Source organism: Prionailurus viverrinus, chromosome B1 (genome assembly GCF_022837055.1).
Source record: "Prionailurus viverrinus isolate Anna chromosome B1, UM_Priviv_1.0, whole genome shotgun sequence".
Classification (NCBI taxonomy): domain Eukaryota; kingdom Metazoa; phylum Chordata; class Mammalia; order Carnivora; family Felidae; genus Prionailurus; species Prionailurus viverrinus.
In genome coordinates, this window is record NC_062564.1 from 154,077,424 (window position 1) to 154,101,393 (window position 23,970).

Genomic DNA, 23,970 nt, shown 5'->3' on the forward strand with positions numbered 1-23,970 from the left:
CCCTACCCTCTCTGATGCCCCTCCTGTTTCAGCAAAGACCTCAGGAATACAGTCCTACTCATGGTAGGTGCCTCCCATGCCCTGACTATATAATTTAAGCCAAACCTGCCTGCAGGAGAGGGCCACTGGAGGTGACCAGACATCAGTTTGAGCTCAATATTCACTGGTTCCCCAGAAATAAACAAAAGATGATGACTCTAGTTGATACTAGCCCTCAAAAGTTTTCTGGCCCCCTCAGTGCCACCAATGGTTATTCAGGACAAATAGTTATGGTCAAGAAGGTCTTTTTGACATTGCTAACTGGGCAGTCTTTTCTATGAGAATATGAGATTTTTATCTCTCCAATACCAAGAAACATACTTAACACTGATATCCTATGAAGTCACGCTCTACAAACTTCGATTGGTAAATTCCACAAGTGCTGGGGGAAACACTAATGAGAAGCTGCCAAACCTGGCCCCCCAAGGAAGAGTGGTAACTGTCACACAATATAAATTGCCCCGGGGCACAATGAAATAGGAGAAATATCCAGGAGCTGCAGTAGCTGGGTATTGTACACTCTGCCCATATTGTTTCCAACAGCCCAGTTTGGCTGGTAAAAAAAGTCACACGGCTCATGATAGATGATATCTATCAAGAACTGAACAGCGTGTTATCTCCCTTCTATGAAGCTGTGCCTGACATTGCCACCATCTTAGATACCTTGACCACAGTCCTAGAAATGTACCATACTCTGCTAGATTTAGTCAATACTTTGTTTTAATATATCCCTGGCTGCTAAGTCACAAGATCAATTTACCTTGATGTGGGAGGAGCATCATGGATCTTTCAAGTGCTTCCTCTGGGTTACCTGCATAAACCCACAGTACGTAATGGGATAGTAACCCATGACCTGCCCCTGTTCTCCTTCCACACATCAGTAAAATGGGCTCATTACATTGATGATATAATGATAACATGTGAAGACTTGCTTCTGCTGCAGGATACTCTACAGACTTTGCTGGGACATCTGCAAGGGAGATGACAGGCAGTGAACCCCCAGAAAATTCAAGGTTTAGGTACCTCCATAAACTTTTTGGGAGTTGTTTGGTCAGGTAAGAAATGTGTTGTTCCAGACGCCATAATTGATTAGGTGTAAGCCTACCCAGAAACTGTAATTGATTAGGCGCAAGCCTAAGAGTATGAAAGAGGTGCAAGTATTTGTAGGGTTTGGGGGTTTTAGAGGACTTTTATTGCCTACCTAGCATTGTGCCTTTATCACTTATATTGCTGAATAAATAAAGGGCAAGTGTGGGGCTGGGGATCAGAGCAGCAAGTCACCTTTGAGCAGTCAAAAATACTGGTGAAGTACATTAAAGCTCTGGCCGTCTCCGAAGCAGGGCTACCATTTCAGTTAGATTGTCTGTGACTCTGGAAGTAATGGTGCTGGACACAGTGGCAGAGACAAAGTGAGCCATGACTCACCCTCACTTTGACTAAGTGGCATGCCTATTTGCAACAGAGGAGTATCCTGTCTTCCAAAACACTGGCTGTAGAAATGTAGATGCTACTAGGCCCTGCAGAGTGGGTAGATACTCCAAATGCCCCCACCCCTATTCTGTGGTGGCCATTGTGTCCTGCAGAGAGGGACTGGGGGAAATTCCCATCGATGCCTGGAATACAGATGAATCTGGTCAGGACAATCTGCCCACAAGGACTGTAGTCACTATTCACCTCAACACTGACACCATCTGAATGGAAACAATTATGAACCACAGAAGCTAGTGACCTGAACTAAGAAAAGTTTGGCTGGAGGTGCTTGGGTGTCTCAGTCAGTTAAGTGTCCAATTCTTTTTTTTTAATTTTTTTTTCAACGTTTATTTATTTTTGGGACAGAGAGAGACAGAGCACGAACAGGGGAGGGGCAGAGAGAGAGGGAGACACAGAATCGGAAACAGGCTCCAGGCTCTGAGCCATCAGCCCAGAGCCTGACGCGGGGCTCGAACTCACGGACCGTGAGATCGCGACCTGGCTGAAGTCGGACGCTTAACCGACTGTGCCACCCAGGTGCCCCAAGTGTCCAATTCTTAATCTCAGCTCAGGTCTTGATCTCAGAGTTGGCAGTTGAAGCCCTGCATTGGGCTCTGCACTGGGCTTAGCTTCCACTTGGGTGGTTGAACCATTGCACTCTGGGTTTACCCTGGGCACAAAGGGGAATCTGCCTCATGGTAACCATTGCCAACCTCCCTCTCCTCAATGGCAGATGAGCACATCCTGTGTTCCACTGGTACAGTCATCCAGGACACCACCTTTATCCCCTCCATTGGCATGGAGGATGTTATAGCGTACATAGAAGCCCTTACTACATTCGCCAAGCAAGGCTTGAATGACAGCTGATAAAGCCAGTCTCTCCTGAACACTGGAAATGTGTCTAAGGAGACAAGCTGTCCTCCAAAATAGGAGGGCCTTGGACATTATCACTACCTTGCAAGGAAGCAACTGTGTTGTCATTCAAAGAGAATGTTGTGTGTTCACACCCATGAGTCAGCTAATGTATTATCTTTATTAAATCACATTAGTCAATAATTGAATGCCCTGAATGATCCAACTCTCAGCCTAGGGGACTTAATAAATTAGTGGTTTAGATCTTGGAGCTCCTGGGGAAAAAAATGTTACTTATTTTGGGCATCATTATTTTAACCTGTGTTTTCTCTTGCATATGCCTGTACTGTCGCTGTAGCATCTGCTTCCAATACAGCCAGAAAGCTGCCAAACAAGCAACTTCTATGCCAGTGAAAGCCCTTGCTGACCTCTCAGGGCACAGTGTGGAAGGGGAATGAGGTGTGTGCAAGATTATAAGAGCTCCTCAAGAGGGGTGGATTGTTGGAGGACATTATCAAGAGGACATGACCAACATTTGACCCACAGGCTGGACCCAGGAAATTGGAAGCTCTACACCCCTTCCCTTGTCCTTGGAACATGCATTCCACTTGCTTTATCCATACTAGACGCTGTTTCAAAGAAATATCGTTAAGATAGTAATGTGTTGTTGAGACCATCTACACTGTATACCTGATTGAACCCAGTGAAGGCCTCTATATAAACTTAAAATTCTGATAGGCTGGGGTAGAGATCTACTTATCTTGCAAATGCCTAACAAGCCTCCCAAGTAAGTTTCCTTGCTTATTAGAATTGCCACCTACCAATCTGGAGTGGTCTGCCTCTTTCTTCAGTCTCTTCTTGTCCTCCATATATGGGGACAATTTCAGATTTCACCTGGAAACTCCTGAGGGTGCAAGCCAACATCAGCCAGCCAACAATTCTGGGCACATCAGTTGGTGGTGTCCATAGTGAGCCAGTTCCCTCTCTTGGAATCCATTCTGGAGGGGGCTGGGGCTGCCTGGTGGGTTCAGAGTTTCAGCAGGGCCAGCTGACCCGTCTTTGCCCGGTGGGTGACCTGTTGCCAGGGTCTGCAATTGGATAAGGATCAGGGTTGGGGTCTCAGAGTCCACAATTGGGCAGGATACACTGCCACGGCCCTGCAGTTCGGCAGGGCTGTTTTGCTGAGCTCTGAGTTCTGGTGAGGACACAGCCAGTAAATCGCTGAGGTCACCTGCAGCGGCAGGCTGGGCTCATTTGTCAGGCAAAACCGCTAACTGGGCTCTGTAAAGCTACGGTTCCCCGCGGGGCTTTCTGGGTGGGCGTGGCCAGGAGCAGGGCTTTACGTCGACGTTGACGTGAGTGGCACGCAGGGTTCAGGAAGCCACTTGCAGGGCTTCGCGGTGAAGGCGGCCTCTAGACAAGCTCCAGCATTGGGCGAAAGCTGTTGGTGAGGCTCTTCAGGGGGATGAGACTGCCAGTGGTGCTGCGCACAGACTGGTAGGTGGGTTTCTGATTGCCAGGTCACTGGCAGGGTCTGCCGTGAAGAAGGGCTCCAGGTGTGGGTTCCGCTGCGGGAGGCCCTGAGGATGAGGCAGAGCAAGCTTGGTGACAGGCTCCTCATCTGTGTGTGGCATTGGGAAAGCTGTGTGATAGAGCAAACCCTTGTGCTCTGTGGTTGGCCCGAAGGGCGAGGGGCCAGCATCACTGAGATTCCAGGGACTGGTCACAGAAAACCCCGACCATTTTCCTCATTCCTCGCTGTCCCCAGATGGTCTAAACGTGCCAGACCCCACGTTGTTCACAGTTGAATCAGAAGTGGGCTTCTCTGTCAGTGTCGGAGAAGTCCATGGAGTTGGACTCCCTCTAGGTCTCTCCCTCACAGGAGGAAATGTGGGCGGGGACTTTCTCCGCGCTGTGCTAATACGCTTCCGGGAGGGGTGTGGCGGTAAAAGCGGCACTGCTTTTCTTATCCTTTTAATGCAGTGTTTCTCAGGTCTTTTGTTTGTCTTGTTTGGTAGGTGAACTGTAACGTTTCGCCTGTGTTCCAGAAGTCTCCCAAAGCCCCATAGAGAGTTGCTTAATGGGAGTTTCTGTGGGAGGGACTAGAGCAGGGCACCTCTCCTTCCACCATTTTGCCAAGTTAATTTCAGTTTCCTTTTATCCTTGTGATTGCATCTTGTTTTAATGGTAAATTGACGCGGGACAAAGTTGTATGCTTGTTATAAGAAGGCTATGAAGGCTCACACACGTGTTGTGTGTTTCTATAATGTCATGTTTATTCAGTCATAAAGCAAGGTTAACAATGCAGGTTCAGGATCCCGAAATCAACGATATTTCACCACACGTTTAATTTGGCTTCTCACACCTCCCGCAAAGCGAGGCACAAGACAAGTCACACAAATAAGATAGAAAGGGAGGCGGATAGGAAGTTAAGGAGCTAAACTAGAAGTCAGTCTGCGGGTGCACAGTTGAAATAAGGCCTGGGTCTGGGGTCCGGTGATCTCTCTCGGCATTTACTGCTTGCAATGTTCAAGCAGTGAAGGATCTCTGTTCTTTTCAGAGATGAGTTAGAGTCTTCAGAGTCAGCTGCCTTTTTGAAGTAGACAGACTTAGAAGGGTCAGTGTCTGAGGAGTCTGACAGTTTGCTGCACAAATCCTCTCTTTTAAAGGATTTAATCAGTCTTGGGCCTTTTCGGACCTCCTGTGTTTCTGCTGGTTAACAGTTCAGACTGTGTCATCATCTGGTGTTGATCTTGGGGATATCTGGTAGTTGCAATGCCCGTAATTCTTGCATCATTGCTTGACGCAGGTCCCTGCTTGACATGAGTGACTCCATCTTGCTCTCTGTAATGTTTCTGGTTCCTAGTCATTTTATGTTACTCACAGGGACTTGGTAAGCCTGGATTTTTCAGATACAACACTGTTGGTATTTAAGGCTACAATATTGTTTGTTGCGGGGTTTGCCATGTGCACATTGTGATGTTTAGTACCCGCATGATACCAGAGGCATATATACAAAATATATAAATATATATATATATATATATATATATATATATATATATAAAATACCAAATACAAAAATATAGTTGTAGGGGAAATTCAAATGCAGTGTTTTTAAAAGAATTTTTATATGTAATTCAGTATGCTTTTGTCAGGAAAGTCACACACTTGAAAAATTGAATAGTAATCTAGTGGTACCACTGTAAAGAAATATATGTAATTATATTTATATGGAGAGTCTCACCTAATTTTTTTAAGAAGTTTCAGTGTTTGCTTTTTGTAGGTAAAATGCACAAGGAATCATTACTGGAATTCTAAACTCTAATGTATTCTTCATAAATAGCCCAGTGATCTTTTCACAACCTGAATCACATTATATGATAGCACCATCAGCCCACATTTCCCCACCCTACCCCAACCACTAGCTTTATGTTCTGGGAGTTTTCCATTCAGAGTAAACTCTATGGTTCCTGCTCTGACACATAATAGTCTGAGGCAGCCTGTTATGCCAGTCAAATCCCATGATGCTCCACCACCTGTGCCCCAGTAGCCAATGTCAGCCAGGACTGTTTCTTATTCGACAAATATACCAAACCCTTTCCAGGATTAAGGCCATTGAACAGGCTATGCTCCTATGGAGCTGTGGCTCTAAATCATCCTGGATGGCTCACCTTAAATATCATCTCAATTAAGCCCTCTGTGATAACTTTGAATGTCCCCCTCACACCATTCTCTGTAACAGCTTTTGGTAACTCTCCCACCCGAACTTTACATTTGGTGTTTTTTGTACATTTGTCATTTATTTGGTTTTCAAACCATTGCCTCCTTTCCCACCCCATTTCAGAAGACAGATTATATCTATTCTATCATATACATGGAATATAGAATAGCTAGGCATGTATCGACTTTTATAAATGTTTGTCAGGTGCATTTTAAAAATTCAGTGTTTGGGTGCCTGGGTGGCTCAGGTGGTTAAACATCTGACTTTGGCTCGGGTAATAATCTCACAGTATGTGTTGGGCTCTGTTGACAGCACAGAGCCTGGAGCCTGCTTCAGATTCTGTGTCTCCCTCTTTTTCTGCCCCTCCCCACTCATTCTCTCTCTCTCTCTCTCTCTCTCTCTCTCTCTCTCTCTCTCTCAAAACTAAATGAACATTAAAAAAATTTTTTAATGCAGTGTTGAGAGATGATGTCTAAATATCATTATCTCTGTATGTTAACTAATTAATTATGTGATTTAGTTACTGCTTAATAAATCGTTTAAAAGTTTATAAAAGAATGCTGTGTGTTCAGTTTAAGTACTTTTTTTTTTTTTTTTTTTTAATTAGGCAACAGCTAGGGCACCTGGGTGGCTCCATTGGGTAAGCATCTGACTTGTGATTTCAATTCGGGTCATGATCTCATGATTTGTGTGATTGAGCCCTGTGTTGGGTTCTGAGCTGACAGTGCAGAGCCTGCTTGGGGTTCTTTCTCTCTCTCTCTCTCTCTCTCTCTCTCTCTCTCTCTCTCTCTCTCTCTGCTCTTCTCCACTCACACACTCTCTCTGTCTCTCAAAATAAATACATAAACTTAAATAAAATTAGGCAATAATTACATAAGGAGAAATGTATGTCTTTTTGCTTTTTTTGCAGAGTGATGTTTAAGCCATTTAAACGAGATTTTAAGAGACTTCACAGTATTAAAACCAAGATTTTTTTCTTTCTTTTTTAACTGAGAAACTATATTAAATGAAGTATCAATATACAATAATCTATTAAAATAGGACTGTGAAATAACTATAAAAACTTGCTATGGTAACTCTGAACAATTTTGAAGAAGCAATAAAAACCCTTTAGCTTACTTTTGATTGAAATAGGTGGGAAATGCAGAAAATTGAATGAAATGTAGGTTTTCTTATCTGTACATTGAAAATGAGAATTTCTATGAATATAAAACTAAGTAAAATACAAATACATTTTTTATTTGGTGTAGAAATGCATTTCATTGACAACTTCATACTTGAAACATTATTTCTTTTAGAAGCATTTATTTTTCTTTTTTTTTTTCTGAGCAAATACTGAATACTATTGAAATAAAACAAACATTCACAGAGCAACCTGAATAAAATCATCTATTCTTTGAAATGTTACTTTATTTATTCAAGCAAATCTTCCTTGCCTTTGCTTATAATTGTGAGTTTACTCTTATATTTCCTGTATTTCCTAGTATAACAAAGGTACTTTCCCTTAATGTGTGATATTTGCATGAATATACTTCATACTGGCACCAAAATTCTGACTTTAATTATGAAATAAAAGCCTCAAAATCTCTATGTTTTGATGTATAAAATTAATTGGAAATTCTTTTTGTTTTGTTTTGTTTTTAAGCTGTATACTAAAAACACGAACAGCAAAAGAGTGACTGTGCCCATAAAGACAAATGACTTATAAACTATTTTTATATTTAACTCCAATATGTCCTGGAACTCAAAAGAATTAATATACATTAAGCTATGATTCTTATATTAAACTCTCACTAGGTCCTCCTCTCCACAGATTCTGACTAATAAATTGTATTAATATGGTCAGTAGTCTTCTTTCTAGTTTTTACTTATTATTATTTTAATTTTTTTCTGCCTTCTCCTATGTGTATCAGGGCTATTCTTTTCAGTCTTTACTTGTTCAGTAATTCCACATTTAATATATTGAAGGTATTTGCATATGAATTGCAATAAATCTGTGCCTAACCATCTTTCTTTATCTAGTATCCTAAGGCAGCTGGTTATCTCACTGGCAATATTCTTATCAAGCCGTTAAACCAATCACTGTGGGCATGATCCTCTGTTTTACCTTAGATTTTTTTCACTGTCCTGCATCTGATTTAATAGGGACCATTCTTCTAACTTCTTATACATATAGTATCCATACTAGTTGATTTACAAAACTATCTCAATTTAATTATCATCTGATTCTATCATTGGTCATTATTGGCCTATATTCATTAACATATTTTAGATTGAAAGTGAAATAATTATAACTTAAAATACCTTAAAAAAAAGTAAGGACATTACTTTTACCCAGGAGTTTAGGTATGGCTGAAACTAAATGCTTAAGAGATCTCTGATGCCAGTTCGTCTCTTCATCTCTTAGACATATTCCAGCTAATTGCTGGACATGATGTCCTTATATTACATCCTACAAGTTTTTTAGGCTTACTCTTATCTAAAAGTTGTGGCACACATTCTAGAGGAGTTGTCTGCTTGGTCTAGCTTGACATGCAAGCCTAATTATGTGTTAAGAAGGAGAGACCATTTTATTTAAAAAAAAATTTTTTTTTTCAATGTTTATTTATTTTTGGGACAGAGAGAGACAGAGCATGAACGGGGGAGGGGCAGAGAGAGAGGGAGACACAGAATCGGAAACAGGCTCCAGGCTCCGAGCCATCAGCCCAGAGCCTGATGCGGGGCTCGAACTCACGGACTGCAAGATCGTAACCTGGCTGAAGTCAGACGCTTAACCGACTGCACCACCCAGGCGCCCCTAGGAGAGACCATTTTATAAGCAAAAGATGATCAGAGTTCTAGAAATACAAAATTGTATGTTTATTACATATTTCTTTTTCTATATCATTTCTTTATTTTTTAAGCATTTACTTAAGAATATGAAATATAAACCTTTATGAAACAAGAAATGTCATTTTGTTAAAACAGTGTATTTCATTTTTGCAAAACACTACCTGTATATCAGGATACATTACATTTAAACTCTAGTTAATATTTTTAAGGGAAATTTTCACACGTGGAAAAATGTAGTCTGGTATAATGAACCGTCAAGGAGTCATTACCTAGATTCTATTTATTAACTCAAAATTGTTTGTGTTTAATCTATAGATCCTATCAAGCACCCCACCAACCCACCCCAGTGGATTATTTTTAAGCCAGTTTTAGATATTATATGATTTCATCCACATGTATCTCAGTATTAACCAGTGGAGGTTTCTCTAATTTGGATACTTATATTTTTGACATCACTAAAATTGTCTATTATTGTTTCATTTGCATTGTTGTTTGCACAATATCCCAGGCACATCTTGTACCTTTTCTACCAGATCTGTAATCAGGTTTTTTCCCCAAGTACCGTGGAGATTCTTTAGGGATTTGTATACTTTAAAATACCATTTTGACTTTTTATACCATTTTATAGTATTTATCCCTTTAACCATTCAAGTTTAGGATATCATTCCTGCGTTTCAAATTTTTTTTATAAATTTATTTCTTAGTCTTTTTTAATATTAAAAAAAGATTGTTTGTTTATTTATTTATTTATTTATTTATTTATTTATTTTGAGAGCAAGAGCGCACAGAGCATGAGTGGGGGAGGGGAAGAGAGAGAGGGAGACACAGAATCTAAAGCAGGCTCCAGGCTCCATGCTGTCAGCACAGAGCACGATTTGGGGCTCAAACCCACGGACTGTGAGATCATGACCTGAGCTAAGGTCAGAGGCTTAACCAACTGAGCAACCTAGGTGCCCCTCTTAGTCTCTTTAAATGCTTGTATGTTTGTTTGTTTGTTTATTTATTGTGAGAGAGAGAGAGAGAGGGAGAGAGCATGTAACAGGGAGGGGACCAAAGGAGAGGGAGTGAGAGAATCTCAAGCTCAATCCCACAAATGATGAGACCATGAACTGTGCTGAAACCAAGAGTCGGAGGCTTAACTGCTTGGGCCACCCAGGCACCCCTTGCCTTTGGAATTTTTATTTTCACTTCTTTGTCTAACTTACAAAAGGCTTCTATTCAAGAGGTTCATTCATTCATATATTCATTTAATATTTATCAAGTGCTAACCACATGCCAAGCAGGGTTCTAGGTACTAAGAATTATGGTTATGAACAATAGAGTAAACATTTTGCTTTCATGGAGCTCTTTCTGGAGCATGATTGATATGACTTGAATATACTTTGGAGTTCTCCCTTTAAATCTATCTTGTTAAAAGGAGTATTTGTGTTCTCCTCTCCATAGGCCTATAACCTCTGTCTCTGGTCTATTAGTTGGTATCATACTTAAGAATAATTATTGTTGCTTTCATAAGTTCTTCAACACATTAGATGTCTGTTACACTTGCTATTACTGGAATAGTTTGTTTTCCCAGTATCTTTTTCTTCATCTGTCTTTATTATTCTGTATATTAATTCCATGTTGTTGATTATTTGCTATATTTCCATAAGAGAATAGACCATTATAAATTAATTGAGGATAAAAAATAACTTTTTTTTTTTTTTAAAGAGTCTAGGCTAATTTTTTATTCTTTTGGAGCCAGAAACAATCATCCTTGTCTTGGGAAATTTATGGAAAGGTACTGAATTATTGTCACTATTCAAAAAGGTATTGACTTAGAGCACTGTTGTGTCAGATATACAAATAAATATAAACAAAGAAATTTACAGTTATATTTTACAGATTAAGTGAATTTAGATAAAAGATTTTAATATTAAATTTTTAAAGTGCAAAGGTTTTATTATCATATTTATTTTATAATTGTATATTATATGTTTTATATATTATGTGATTGTATATATGATAGTTATGGGAAATACAACATATATTATACATTTTATGCAGTTCATCTGGAGCATAATAAAATAGCTGGGGTAAATAATTAGTTCATGACTTTAAAGACTCTTAACATAAGTTGTACCATCAGTACTAATTAAGTTAAAATCTTGGATTTTCTGTTTTACTTATGAGAATTTCACCTCTTAAGAATTTTAACATAACAGGAATTGTAACATAACAATTTTTTGTAGGAATTTTGTTTCCTAATCAACGTATCATTTAAATTCAATTTATTGGCCAAATGACGGTGTATCAGAGTTGTCATGATTTTATTTATATAGGTAAAACAGACATAGAATATATTGATTTTTTTCTACAACCAATATTGTATTAGATCTAACAATAGATTAATTTCTTGGAGGTCAAGAGAAAGGCTGATTGATTGATGTTATAAAGTATTAGCCTAAGAGTTAGGTTTGGCCTAATTATGTTCAGTAAATAGCATTTTGTTTTGATATTTAATTGAAAGTATACTACATTAATTGCAGAAGTTACTTTTTCTAGATGTTTCAATTTTACTCTATGTTTTTTATTCAATAAAGAATAATAAATTTTTCCATTAAATATTCTTGCCAGTCAGAATCGAGACATAGTCTGTTCAGAAATGTCAGCTTTCTGAATATGTTTAGAACTAGCAACACAAGTTTTAAATACCTGTCATGGGCTGTGACAGCTTAAAGACTCCCTACTTCACGTTACAAAATAAAGTTGGAAATTAACTTGCACATTTTGTGGTAGGTTGAATAAGTCACAAATAACAATGTTCTTCCTTTGGATAACAAAGGATGGAATACAAGCACTGTAATTAAATTGATGATTTCTGTTTTCATCCTTGTTGGGGAAAAGAAAAAAGACAAAGAATACACTTCATAGTAGATTGTTAGCAATTCATGAATTCTTCAGCACTTACTTTAATGTGAATTTGGTATTTATGGGGTCAGCTATAATGGCACTTTTAAAGTACATTTGTGTTTTACTGCAACAGTGAATATATTTTAAAACCAGGGGAAAAAACTCAGCATAATGTCCCCTCTTATGGTTAGTATTAAAATATGCTTAACCAGGTTCTCCTATGTTTTTGCCAAATATAGGAAATCTATAATTACACAATTACATTTTCAAATACCTAATATTATCAAACGAGTGTAGAAGGAAATAGTAGAAAAATAAGAGGTAGATTTAGCCTTCTGGAAATTTTCATTTTTTATTTGAATTTTTGAAATCAAGTTGTCTGTCACAACAACTAGGGTAGAGTCTAAAGATAACCTGATAAGGTTATTTTATTTATTTGTTTAAGATCTCCAAACAATAAGCGTTTATTATGATGCTCAGAGGTCTATTAGGAAAGCACCTCTTTAAGCTGTGGGTCTGCTAGTTGACTGGATTGGTTCTGCTCCATGTGTCTCTTGTTCTTCTGGGATCAAGTGGGCTACCTTCTCATAATGGCAGAAACACAGGGAGACAAGGCCCACGTCCTTGTTTAACTATGCTAGTGCACATCAAGCCTTTGCATGAGTCATCTCTGCTACCATACCGCTGATTAAAGCAAGTCACTGTCTGAGCCCAAAGTCAAAGTGTGGGGAAATATACTTTAAGGAGCCAAGCAAATTATATTGCCAAATTCAACATCAACGGAGCAGAAAAATATCATCTTTCCATGGCATGTGTATGAGTGGGTTGGGAGCAATGGGAATTGAATATTTACTGAACAGTCCTCTACTTGATACAGCCTCCAGGAGGAATGAAAACAAAAAATTTGCAAGTAGGATATTGGGAATGATGGTTGGATGAATCGATTCTACCTCTATACAGTATATCATTTTTTGTGTGTGTCAGTGCCTATGCTGCATCCTGAAAAATGACACTCAAACCCTCCAGGGGTTATAGCCAAGGTTTTCGTATGCCAGTGTTGTGTGACTCTGGAATGACACAACATTTCAGTGTTGTTTCAGGTTGTGTACCTCTGGGTGATGTGGTGTATGGGAAAAATTGTGGATCCCAGGGTCATGTGCTATTCCGAACACATCCTTCAGCATATGGGTCCCTTGGTTAGAAGCTATGTTCCAAAATATTCTACATCAGTAAACAAGTCAAAATTTTACTCTGAATATACATTACCTGACTCTTCTGTTTCCAATTATGTAAAATTTATTTGGAATATAATAATTTTCATTGATGTATTAAGTTGAAAAGATAATATACATAATATATATAACTAGCGGTACATTTCTATAGACATTTTTAGAGATGTTCAACATGTTGAAAATAAAACAGGCTCAAAATGGAGTCACTTATAATAAGTACCATGTCACCAAACTGAGATTTGACAGTTACAGCTTTCCTAGAAATGAAGTTTTAAAACCTGTCAATCAGGAATCACCCGATCAACACTAGTTAGATGATCTGCCTAATGGATCCCTCCCATTATCTAAAGGAAAGTTACTTTGCAATAAAAAGTCTGCTTTTTTTGCCAGTATAACTTCCTTTTTCCTGCTTCCTTCTGTCTATAAAAGTCTCATTTTGTACAGCGTTCTGAGCTTCGTTCTATTTGCTGTATTGAATCAGTTTTGCTCAAATAAACCCTTAGTGTTTTTAATATGCCTCAGTTTATCTTTTAACAAACAATTGAAATATTTCAGTGCTCTAGTAAAATATTAGACTTTGAAAAAGCATTCATGCATGTCTGTTTCTTGTATCATAGACTCAAACATATGTATTTAAAATTTTTTTTGATGTTTATTTATTTTTGAGAGAGAGAGAAAGAGAGAGAGCAGAAGTGAGTGAGGAACAGAGAGAGAGGGAGACACAGAATCTGAAACGCTCCAGGCTCTGAGCTGTCAGCACAGAGCCAATGCGGGGCTCGAATTCACAAACCGTGAGATCATGACCTGAGTCGAAGCCGGACGCTCAACTGACTAAGCCACCCAGGCACCCCTCGAATATATGTATTTTAAAAAGAAAAATGTTATTTATAATGTTCCATACAGTTTAAATAATTGTAAAATACTTTGACATATTTTAATATTGATATTCTAAAATATTTATCTTTAAAAATAATGAAGATTTCTGGAGCTAATGCTCTTCAAAACTTTGGATTATAAATGTCAAAGTATCTACAAAGTTATTAAATTCATTAACAGAATAGAAATGTTTTATAGTTTATAGACATTGGAGGATATAAAATTCTGTGAGCCAATATCTTATGATATAGTATATTCTTATTTTAGGCCCTACTGGTAATTATAATCGTGATAATTATATTAGCTAACATATATAGATATTATGATAATCATTTACCATGCATTTTTGTACTTAATTTTTACAAATGCCCTATGAGTTACATATTGTTTTCAATTTCAATTTTGTAAAGATGAAGCAAAGCCACTTCAATGCTTATTCACTAAAAGAAAGCTTGAAGTGAGCTAGAATCCACTTATAATATGCACTGATTTGGGGTGTAGCTAGCTGACTTTGTTTAGGAGTATGTGATTTGGAATATATATGTGAAATATATATATTGATATTCATTATATATGGTCATGCATTTCTCTACATGCTAGAGGACAGAATATTCAATTGCATATGCATATATCCATGATAATCTTTGTGTATGTGTGTATATACTTGTGTGTATATATGTAGGCAAATACAGTGAAACCTTGGATTATGAGTAACTTCTTCTGCATGTGTTCTGCAAGACAAGAAAACATTTCTAATAAATTTTAACTTGATAAATGAGCAGTGTCTTGCAATACGAGTAGTATGTGATGTGACACTGAATGTCACATCACAACTGAGCCAATAATTCTTCTCTGTCTCTTGCTGTGGTATTGTGAGTGATCATCACTCATGCTCAGGTGCTCTGTCTCAGTCCGCAGTGTTTCGCAGAAATCAGTGATTTTTTTGGAATGTTGGAAGGTGCTCACGACAGGCACTAGTGTATTTGTTGTCACTGCAGAACACTTACGGACACTCCTTTATTTTCCATACGAGAGTAAGCTTAGGTATGTTTTGCTTCATTCTAGGTCAGGCTGCCTGCAGATATAGACCTTTTCTTCTCCTGCCTTATTGCCAGTTACATTAAATACAGTATATGACGAGTTTATTAATACCATACTGTACTCAACATCTGTGGAGCGAATACAATGGTCCCCATGCAGAAAAAAGTTGAAAAAAAAGGTGATAAGGAGATGATTGCGGTGGAAGTTAAGAAGGAAATCATCGAGAAACATGGGTATGCAAGTGGACAAAATTGCAAGATTTTATATCTTTGGAAACAGTGCAAAATTTTGTAGAAAAGCACCATAGGAATAATGCTGTAGCAGTGCAAACGATCAATCAGTTTAATGACAATGCAGTGTCATACTTACGTGAAATTCTCAAAAGGAGGCAAACACAAGTGTCATTGGATAGGTTCCTTGTTAGCATTGCATGAAAAGAAAAAGATTCCATTGAGCCAATAGAGAGTGTTTGCTTTGATATATAGGTGCTTGGATTACAAGCATGTTTCTAGAATGAATTATGCTCAGAAACCAAGGCTTTACTGTATGTACGTGTGTATACAATATATGTGTGTATATACATATATATACACATATGTATATGTATACACATAATACATGTATCTCTATTATGTGTAGACATGTACACTCCATTGTATCATGTTTTATATACTTGTTCACCTTTGTTTTCAATTATTTAACTGCAAAAAAGATGATTTAATAATTAGTCTGTGATATTAAAAAATTTATTTTCTGTACAGAATAAGTAAAAACTATAACAGGAAGAGTAATGGATTGTATGTTAACTTAGTTTACAATTGTCTTTAAAAAGAAATGTCATGTATAAATAGGGATTCTCCAATAGGCTAGCCTTCAAAAGTTGGCCTATATTACTGTTTAATATATTTTCTTACAAGGACTGACACATGAGACAAAATCTAACAGTGGTGGTTACTTACTGCTTGTTGACATTCTTGCTTATGCATTCTAAATTCTTAGGAAAAATCCAAAACCCAGGAATAATATATACCTGGACAAACTTACAATGTTAATTTGTAAATTAAATCTATCTCATTTCATCACTACTTGATCAGAGACATGAGTTCAATAAGAATATTCTAATTTAAATAACTAAATTCTACACCTAAAACTAATATTACATTGTATGTTAACTAACTGGAGTTTACATAAAAACTTAGAGAAGTAGCTTTTGGTTTACCTGAGTTGTGAAACAGAAACATAAATGCTGCATATTTTTAGTTATTTTAAAAATCTGCATATTCACATATCAGTTAAAATAAAACATTAAGCTTTCTTTTTAAAATAATGAGGCTCCTTTTTTTCATTATTTGTCCTCAATTATACTTTCAACTAATAACTAGAATCCTAAGCAATTATTTAAACTTCTTTTTAGGTTTAGAGTAGAACTTACTTCGTATTTGCTTTATTTACTTAGGTTGTAGAATTTTAGATTAATACAAATAGTAAAAAAGTTTCTTTCATTCCAATCCACTTTTCTAAACTGGAGAGGAAATATTTTCAAAGAAAATATATGTGGAAAAAAGAAAAACAGGTATCCAAACATGGAGTAACACTGCAGGTTTTAAAAGTAAATATGAGGGGGAAATCAAGAAGATGGCGGCTTAGGAGGACGCTGGGCTCACCACGAGTCCTGCTGATCACTTAGATTCCATCTACACCTGCCTAAATAACCCAGAAAACCGCCAGAGGATTAGCAGAACGGAGTCGCCAGAGCCAAGCGCAGACGAGAGGCCCACGGAAGAGGGTAGGAAGGGCGGCGAGGCGGTGCGCGCTCCACGGACTAGCAGGAGGGAGCCGGGGCGGAGGGGCGGCTCGCAGGCCAAGCAGAGCCCCCTAGTCTGGCTGGCAAAAGCGGAGGGGCCTGACGGACTGTTTTCCGACAGCAAGCGAGACTTAGCATCTGGGAGGTCATAAGTTAACAGCTCTGCTCCGAAAGCGGGAAGGCTGGAGGACAAAGGGAGGGAGAGCTGCTGAGCCCCCTGACAACAGAGCTCAGTTTGGTGGGGAACAAAGGCGCTGGCCAGCGCCATCTCCCCCGCCCATCCCCCAGCCAAAATCCCAAAGGGAACCAGTTCCTGCCAGGGAACTTGCTCGCTCAGCGCAAACACCCAACTCTGCGCTTCTGCAGAGCCAAACCTCCGGCAGTGGATTTGACTCCCTCCCACTGCCACAGGGCCCCTCCTGAAGCGGATCACCTAAGAAGAAGCGATCTAAGCCTGCCCCTCCTGCCCCCGTGCACCTTGCCTGCCCACCCCAGCTAATACGCCAGATCCCCAGCATCACAAGCCTGCCAGGGTGCAAGTAGCCCAGACGAGCCACACCACCCCACAGTGAAACCCGCCCCTAGGAGAGGGGAAGAGAAGGCACACACCAGTCTGACTGTGGCCCCAGCGGTGGGCTGGGGGCAGACATCAGGTCTGACTGCGGCCCCGCCCACCAACTCCAGTTATACACCACAGCACAGGGGAAGTGCCCTGCAGGTCCTCACCATGCCAGGGACTATCCAAAATGACCAAGCAGAAGAATTCCCCTCAGAAGAATCTCCAGGAAATAACAACAGCCAATGAGCTGATCAAAAAGGATTTAAATAATATAACAGAAAGTGAGTTTAGAATAATAGTCATAAAATTAATCGCTGGGCTTGAAAACAGTATACAGGAGAGCAGAGAATCTCTTGCTACAGAGATCAAGGGACTAAGGAACAGTCACGAGGAGCTGAAAAACGTTTAAACGAAATGCATAACAAAATGGAAACCACCACAGCTCGGCTTGAAGAGGCAGAGGAGAGAATAGGTGAACTAGAAGATAAAGTTATGGAAAAAGAGGAAGCTGAGAAAAAGATAAAAAAATCCGGAGTATGAGGGGAAAATTAGAGAACTAAGTGATACACTAAAAAGAAATAATATACGCATAATTGGTATCCCAGAGGAGGAAGAGAAAGGGAAAGGTGCTGAAGGGGTACTTGAAGAAATAATAGCTGAGAACTTCCCTGAACTGGGGAAGGAAAAAGGCATTGAAATCCAAGAGGCACAGAGAACTCCCTTCAGACGTAACTTGAATCGATCTTCTGCACGACATATCATAGTGAAACTGGCAAAATACAAGGATAAAGAGAAAATTCTGAAAGCAGCAAGGGGTAAACGTGCCCTCACATATAAAGGGAGACCTATAAGACTCGTGACTGATCTCTCTTTTGAAACTTGGCAGGCCAGAAAGAATTGGCACGAGATTTTCAGGGTGCTAGACAAAAAATATGCAGCCAAGAATCCTTTATCCAGCAAGTCTGTCATTTAGAATAGAAGGAGAGATAAAGGTCTTCCCAAACAAACAAAAACTGAAGGAATTTGTCACCACTAAACCAGCCCTACAAGAGATCCTAAGTGGGACCCTGTGAGACAAAGTCCCAGAGACATCACTACAAGCATAAAACATACAGACATCACAATGACTCTAAACCCGTATCTTTCTATAATAACACTGAATGTAAAGGGATTAAATGCGCCAACCAAAAGACATAGGGTATCAGAATGGATAAAAAAACAAGACCCATCTATTTGCTGTCTACAAGAGACTCATTTTAGACCGGAGGACACCTTTAGATTGAGAGTGAGGGGATGGAGAACTATTTATCATGCGACTGGAAGCCAAAAGAAAGCTGGAGTAGCCATACTTAGACAAACTAGACTTTAAATTAAAGGCTGTAACAAGAGATGAAGAAGGACATTATATAATAGTTACAGGGTCTATCCATCAGGAAGAGCTAACAATTATAAATGTCTATGCACCGAATACCGGATCCCCCAAATATATAAAACAATTACTCATAAACATAAGCAACCTTTTGATAAGAATGTGGTAATTGCAGGGGACTTTAACACCTCACTTACAGAAATGGATAGATCATCTAGACACACGGTCAATAAAGAAACAAGGGCCCTGAATGAGACATTGGATCAGATGGACTTGACAGATATATTTAGAACTCTGCATCCCAAAGCAACAGAATATACTTTCTTCTCGAGTGCACATGGAACATTCTCCAAGATAGATCATATACTGGGTCACAAAACAGCCCTTCATAAGTTTACAAGAATTGAAATTATACCATGCATACTTTCAGACCACAATGCTATGAAGCTTGAAATCAACCACAGAAAAAAGTCTGGAAAACCTCCAAAAGCATGGAGGTTAAAGAACACCCTACTAACGAATGAGTGGGTCAACCAGGCAATTAGAGAAGAAATTAAAAAAATATATGGAAACAAACAAAAATGAAAATACAACAATCCAAACGCTTTGGGACGCAGCGAAGGCAGTCCTGAGAGGAAAATATGTTGCAATCCAGGCCTATCTCAAGAAACAAGAAAAATCCCAAATACAAAATCTAACAGCACACCTAAAGGAACTAGAAGCAGAACAGCAAAGGCAGCCTAAACCCAGCAGAAGAAGAGAAATAATAAAGATCAGAGCAGAAATAAACAATATAGAATCTAAAAAAACTGTAGAGCAGATCAACGAAACCAAGAGTTGGTTTTTTGAAAAAATAAACAAAATTGACAAACCTCTAGCCAGGCTTCTCAAAAAGAAAAGGGAGATGACCCAAATAGATAAAATCATGAATGAAAATGGAATGATTACAACCAATCCCTCAGAGATACAAACAATTATCAGGGAATACTATGAAAACTTATATGCCAACAAATTGGACAACCTGGAAGAAATGGACAAATTCCTGAACACCCACACTCTTCCAAAACTCAATCAGGAGGAAATAGAAAGCTTGAACAGACCCATAACCAGCGAAGAAATTGAATCGGTTATCAAAAATCTCCCAACAAATAAGAGTCCAGGACCAGATGGCTTCCCAGGGGAGTTCTACCAGACGTTTAAAGCAGAGATAATACCTATCCTTCTCAAGCTATTCCAAGAAATAGAAAGGGAAGGAAAACTTCCAGACTCATTCTATGAAGCCAGTATTACTTTGATTCCTAAACCAGACAGAGACCCAGTAAAAAAAGAGAACTACAGGCCAATAACCCTGATGAATATGGATGCAAAAATTCTCAATAAGATACTAGCAAATCGAATTCAACGGCATATAAAAAGAATTATTCACCATGATCAAGTGGGATTCATTCCTGGGATGCAGGGCTGGTTCAACATTCGCAAATCAATCAACGTGATACATCACATTAACAAAAAAAAGAGAAGAACCATATGATCCTGTCAATCGATGCAGAAAAGGCCTTCGACAAAATCCAGCACCCTTTCTTAATAAAAACCCTTGAGAAAGTCGGGATAGAAGGAACATACTTAAAGATCATAAAAGCCATTTATGAAAAGCCCACAGCTAACATCATCCTCAATGGGGAAAAACTGAGAGCTTTTTCCCTGAGATCAGGAACACCACAGGGATGCCCACTCTCACCGCTGCTGTTTAACATAGTGCTGGAAGTTCTAGCATCAGCAATCAGACAACAAAAGGAAATCAAAGGCATCAAAATTGGCAAAGATGAAGTCAAGCTTTCGCTTTTTGCAGATGACATGATATTATACATGGAAAATCCGATAGACTCCACCAAAAGTCTGCTAGAACTGATACAGGAATTCAGCAAAGTTGCAGGATACAAAATCAATGTACAGAAATCAGTTGCATTCTTATACACTAACAATGAAGCAACAGAAAGACAAATAAAGAAACTGATCCCATTCACAATTGCACCAAGAAGCATAAAATACCTAGGAATAAATCTAACCAAAGATGTAAAGGATCTGTATGCTGAAAACTATAGAAAGCTTATGAAGGAAATTGAAGAAGATTTAAAGAAATGGAAAGACATTCCCTGCTCATGGATTGGAAGAATAAATATTGTCAAAATGTCAATACTACCCAAAGCTATCTACACATTCAATGCAATCCCAATCAAAATTGCACCAGCATTCTTCTCGAAACTAGAACAAGCAATCCTAAAATTCATGTGGAACCACAAAAGGCCCCGAATAGCCAAAGGAATTTTGAAGAAGAAGACCAAAGCAGGAGGCATCACAATCCCAGACTTTAGCCTCTACTACAAAGCTGTAATCATCAAGACAGCATGGTATTGGCACAAAAACAGACACATAGACTAATGGAATACAATTGAAACCCCAGAACTAGACCCACAAACGTATGGCCAACTCATCTTTGACAAAGCAGGAAAGAACATACAATGGAAAAAAGACAGTCTCTTTAACAATGGTGCTGGGAGAACTGGACAGCAACATGCAGAAGGTTGAAACTAGACCACTTTCTCACACCATTCACAAAAATAAACTCAAAATGGATAAAGGACCTGAATGTGAGACAGGAAACCATCAAAACCTTAGAGGAGATAGCAGGAAAAGACCTCTCTGACCTCAGCCGTAGCAATCTCTTACTCGACACATCCCCAAAGGCAAGGGAATTAAAAGCAAAAGTGAATTACTGGGACCTTATGAAGATAAAAAGCTTCTGCACAGCAAAGGAAACAACCAATAAAACTAAAAGGCAACCAACAGAATGGGAAAAGATATTCGCAAATGACATATCGGACAAAGGGCTAGTATCCAAAATCTATAAAGAGCTCACCAAACTCCACACCCGAAAAACAAATAACCCAGTGAAGAAATGGGCAGAAAACATGAATAGACACTTCTCTAAAGAAGACATCCAGATGGCCAACAGGCACATGAAAAGATGTTCAGCGTCGCTCCTTATCAGGGAAATACAAATCAAAACCACACTCAGGTATCACCTCACGCCAGTCAGAGTGGCCAAAATGAACAAATCAGGAGACTATAGATGCTGGAGAGGATGTGGAGAAACGGGAACCCTCTTGCACTGTTGGTGGGAATGCAAATTGGTGCAGCCGCTCTGGAAAGCAGTGTGGACGTTCCTCAGAAAATTAAAAATAGACCTACCCTATGACCCAGCAATAGCACTGCTAGGAATTTATCCAAGGGATAGAGGAGTACTGATGCATAGGGCCACTTGTACCCCAATGTTCATAGCAGCACTCTCAACAATAGCCAAATTATGGAAAGAGCCTAAATGTCCATCAACTGATGAATGGATAAAGAAATTGTGGTTTATATACACAATGGAATATTACGTGGCAATGAGAAAAAATGAAATATGGCCTTTCGTAGCAACGTGGATGGAACTGGACAGTGTGATGCTAAGTGAAATAAGCCATACAGAGAAAGACAGATACCGTATGGTTTCACTCTTATGTGGATCCTGAGAAACTTACCAGGAACCCATGGGGGAGGGGAAGGAAAAAAAAAAAAAAGAGGTTAGAATGGGAGAGAGCCAAAGCATAAGAGACTGTTAAAAACTGAGAACAAACTGAGGGTTGATGGGGGGTGGGAGGGAGGAGAGGGTGGGTGATGGGTATTGAGGAGGGCACCTTTTGGGATGAGCACCGGGAAACCGATTTGACAATAAATTTTGTATACAAAAAAAAGTAAATATGAATATAGTTTTTGTTATAAATGATGATCCTTGGTTTCCACACATTTACTACTACAAATTATTCACATAGAAGATGAACTTAACTCAGAGATTTCAAAGAGATTTTTATTTATTTATTTATTTATTTATTTATTTTTTAAATATTTATTTATTTCTGACAGAGAGAGAACACAAGCACGAGCCGGGAAGGACAGAGAGAGAGAGAGAGAGAGGATCCAATGCAGGCTGGCTGTGTGCTGAGAGCCTTATATGGGGCTTGAACTCACAAGCTGTGAGATCATGACCTGAGCCTAAGTGGGATGCTTAACCTACTGAACCACCCAGGTGCCCACTTGTTCTTAGGTTAATTTCTTAGCCTTGAGGCATTTATAGGAGTTTACTCCGGCTTACGTTTCAGTTTGCTTGCATAGACTGTGCATGCCACCCAGGCACCCCTCAAAGAGATTTTTATTTTTATTTTTTTTAACGTTTATTTATTTTTGAGATAGAGAGAGACAGAGCATGAATGGGGGAGGGTCAGAGAGAGGGAGACACAGAATCTGAAACAGGCTCCAGGCTCTGAGCTGTCAGCACAGAGCCCGATGCGGGGCTTGAACTCACAGACCGTGAGATCATGACCTGAGCCGAAGTCGGCCGCTCAACCGACTGAGCCACCCAGGCGCCCCGAGATTTTTAAATTCGTTTTAGGCACAAATATGTTTAGGAGTTATAAATAATTTTTTTGTAGAATTTGATTTCCATTGTCTAAGGTTTCTGTGTCTACCCCCTTTTGAATCACCATCTCAAATTACAGCTATATTCCTCTCAACCTATGTTTCTAAGAGTGAATGCTTTGGAACCTAGTAATAAAAATAACACTGCATCTATGTAGCATTTATTAGATCTTTACTGAATTCTAGGCATATTGATTCATATATCATCTAATTGAATCTTTATAACCACACTCTGAGGAATAGAATCGTATTCCTTATTTCACAGTGGAAGAAATAGAACCTCAGAAGTGTGTATAGCTTGCTTAAGGTACATTACCAAATGGAAGAACATGGAAAAAATGATCCAGGGTTCTGAGTCCAAAGTCAGTACTCTCAGTACTCTTAGGCAGGCAGCTAATAAGGTATAATTTAGTATCCTGGTTGCCAGGATATAGAATAATTTTATCCAAAATGAGATGAGATGCCTGTGTCTGTGTGTGTTGTGTGACTGTAGACATAAAATATTAATTTGGAGAACATAAAGTTTCTCAAAATAATGATCCATGTTTTAGGAATGATGATATTAAATTCTAGAATTTAAAGTGTTTTGTTTTTCCCACTACCAAAATAGCTTCTATAAAAGAGTGGTCTGTATAATTTTAATTGCCCCAATAATAAGTTTTAGATATAGTATATTAGAATTTCACAGACAGTTGTGTAAAAAAATTCTTTGATAAATTACAAAAAAAAAATTAGTAAATAAATTCACAAATGTTGATTGTGTGCCAA

General features: G+C 38.8%; 1 long non-coding RNA gene across 2 annotated transcripts in view; it reads left to right on the forward strand.

The window, feature by feature from the left end:
- The first annotated feature begins 3,690 nt into the window (after window positions 1-3,690).
- LOC125164379 (uncharacterized) overlaps window positions 3,691-23,970 on the forward strand; it is a 153,749-nt gene continuing 133,469 nt past the window's right edge. Inside the window, exon 1 of one of the 2 annotated variants that reach the window (XR_007151736.1) lies at window positions 3,691-3,862. This is a non-coding gene — a long non-coding RNA (uncharacterized LOC125164379). The remainder of the gene's footprint in view (window positions 3,863-23,970) is intronic. The other variant, XR_007151735.1, reaches the window with a different exon arrangement.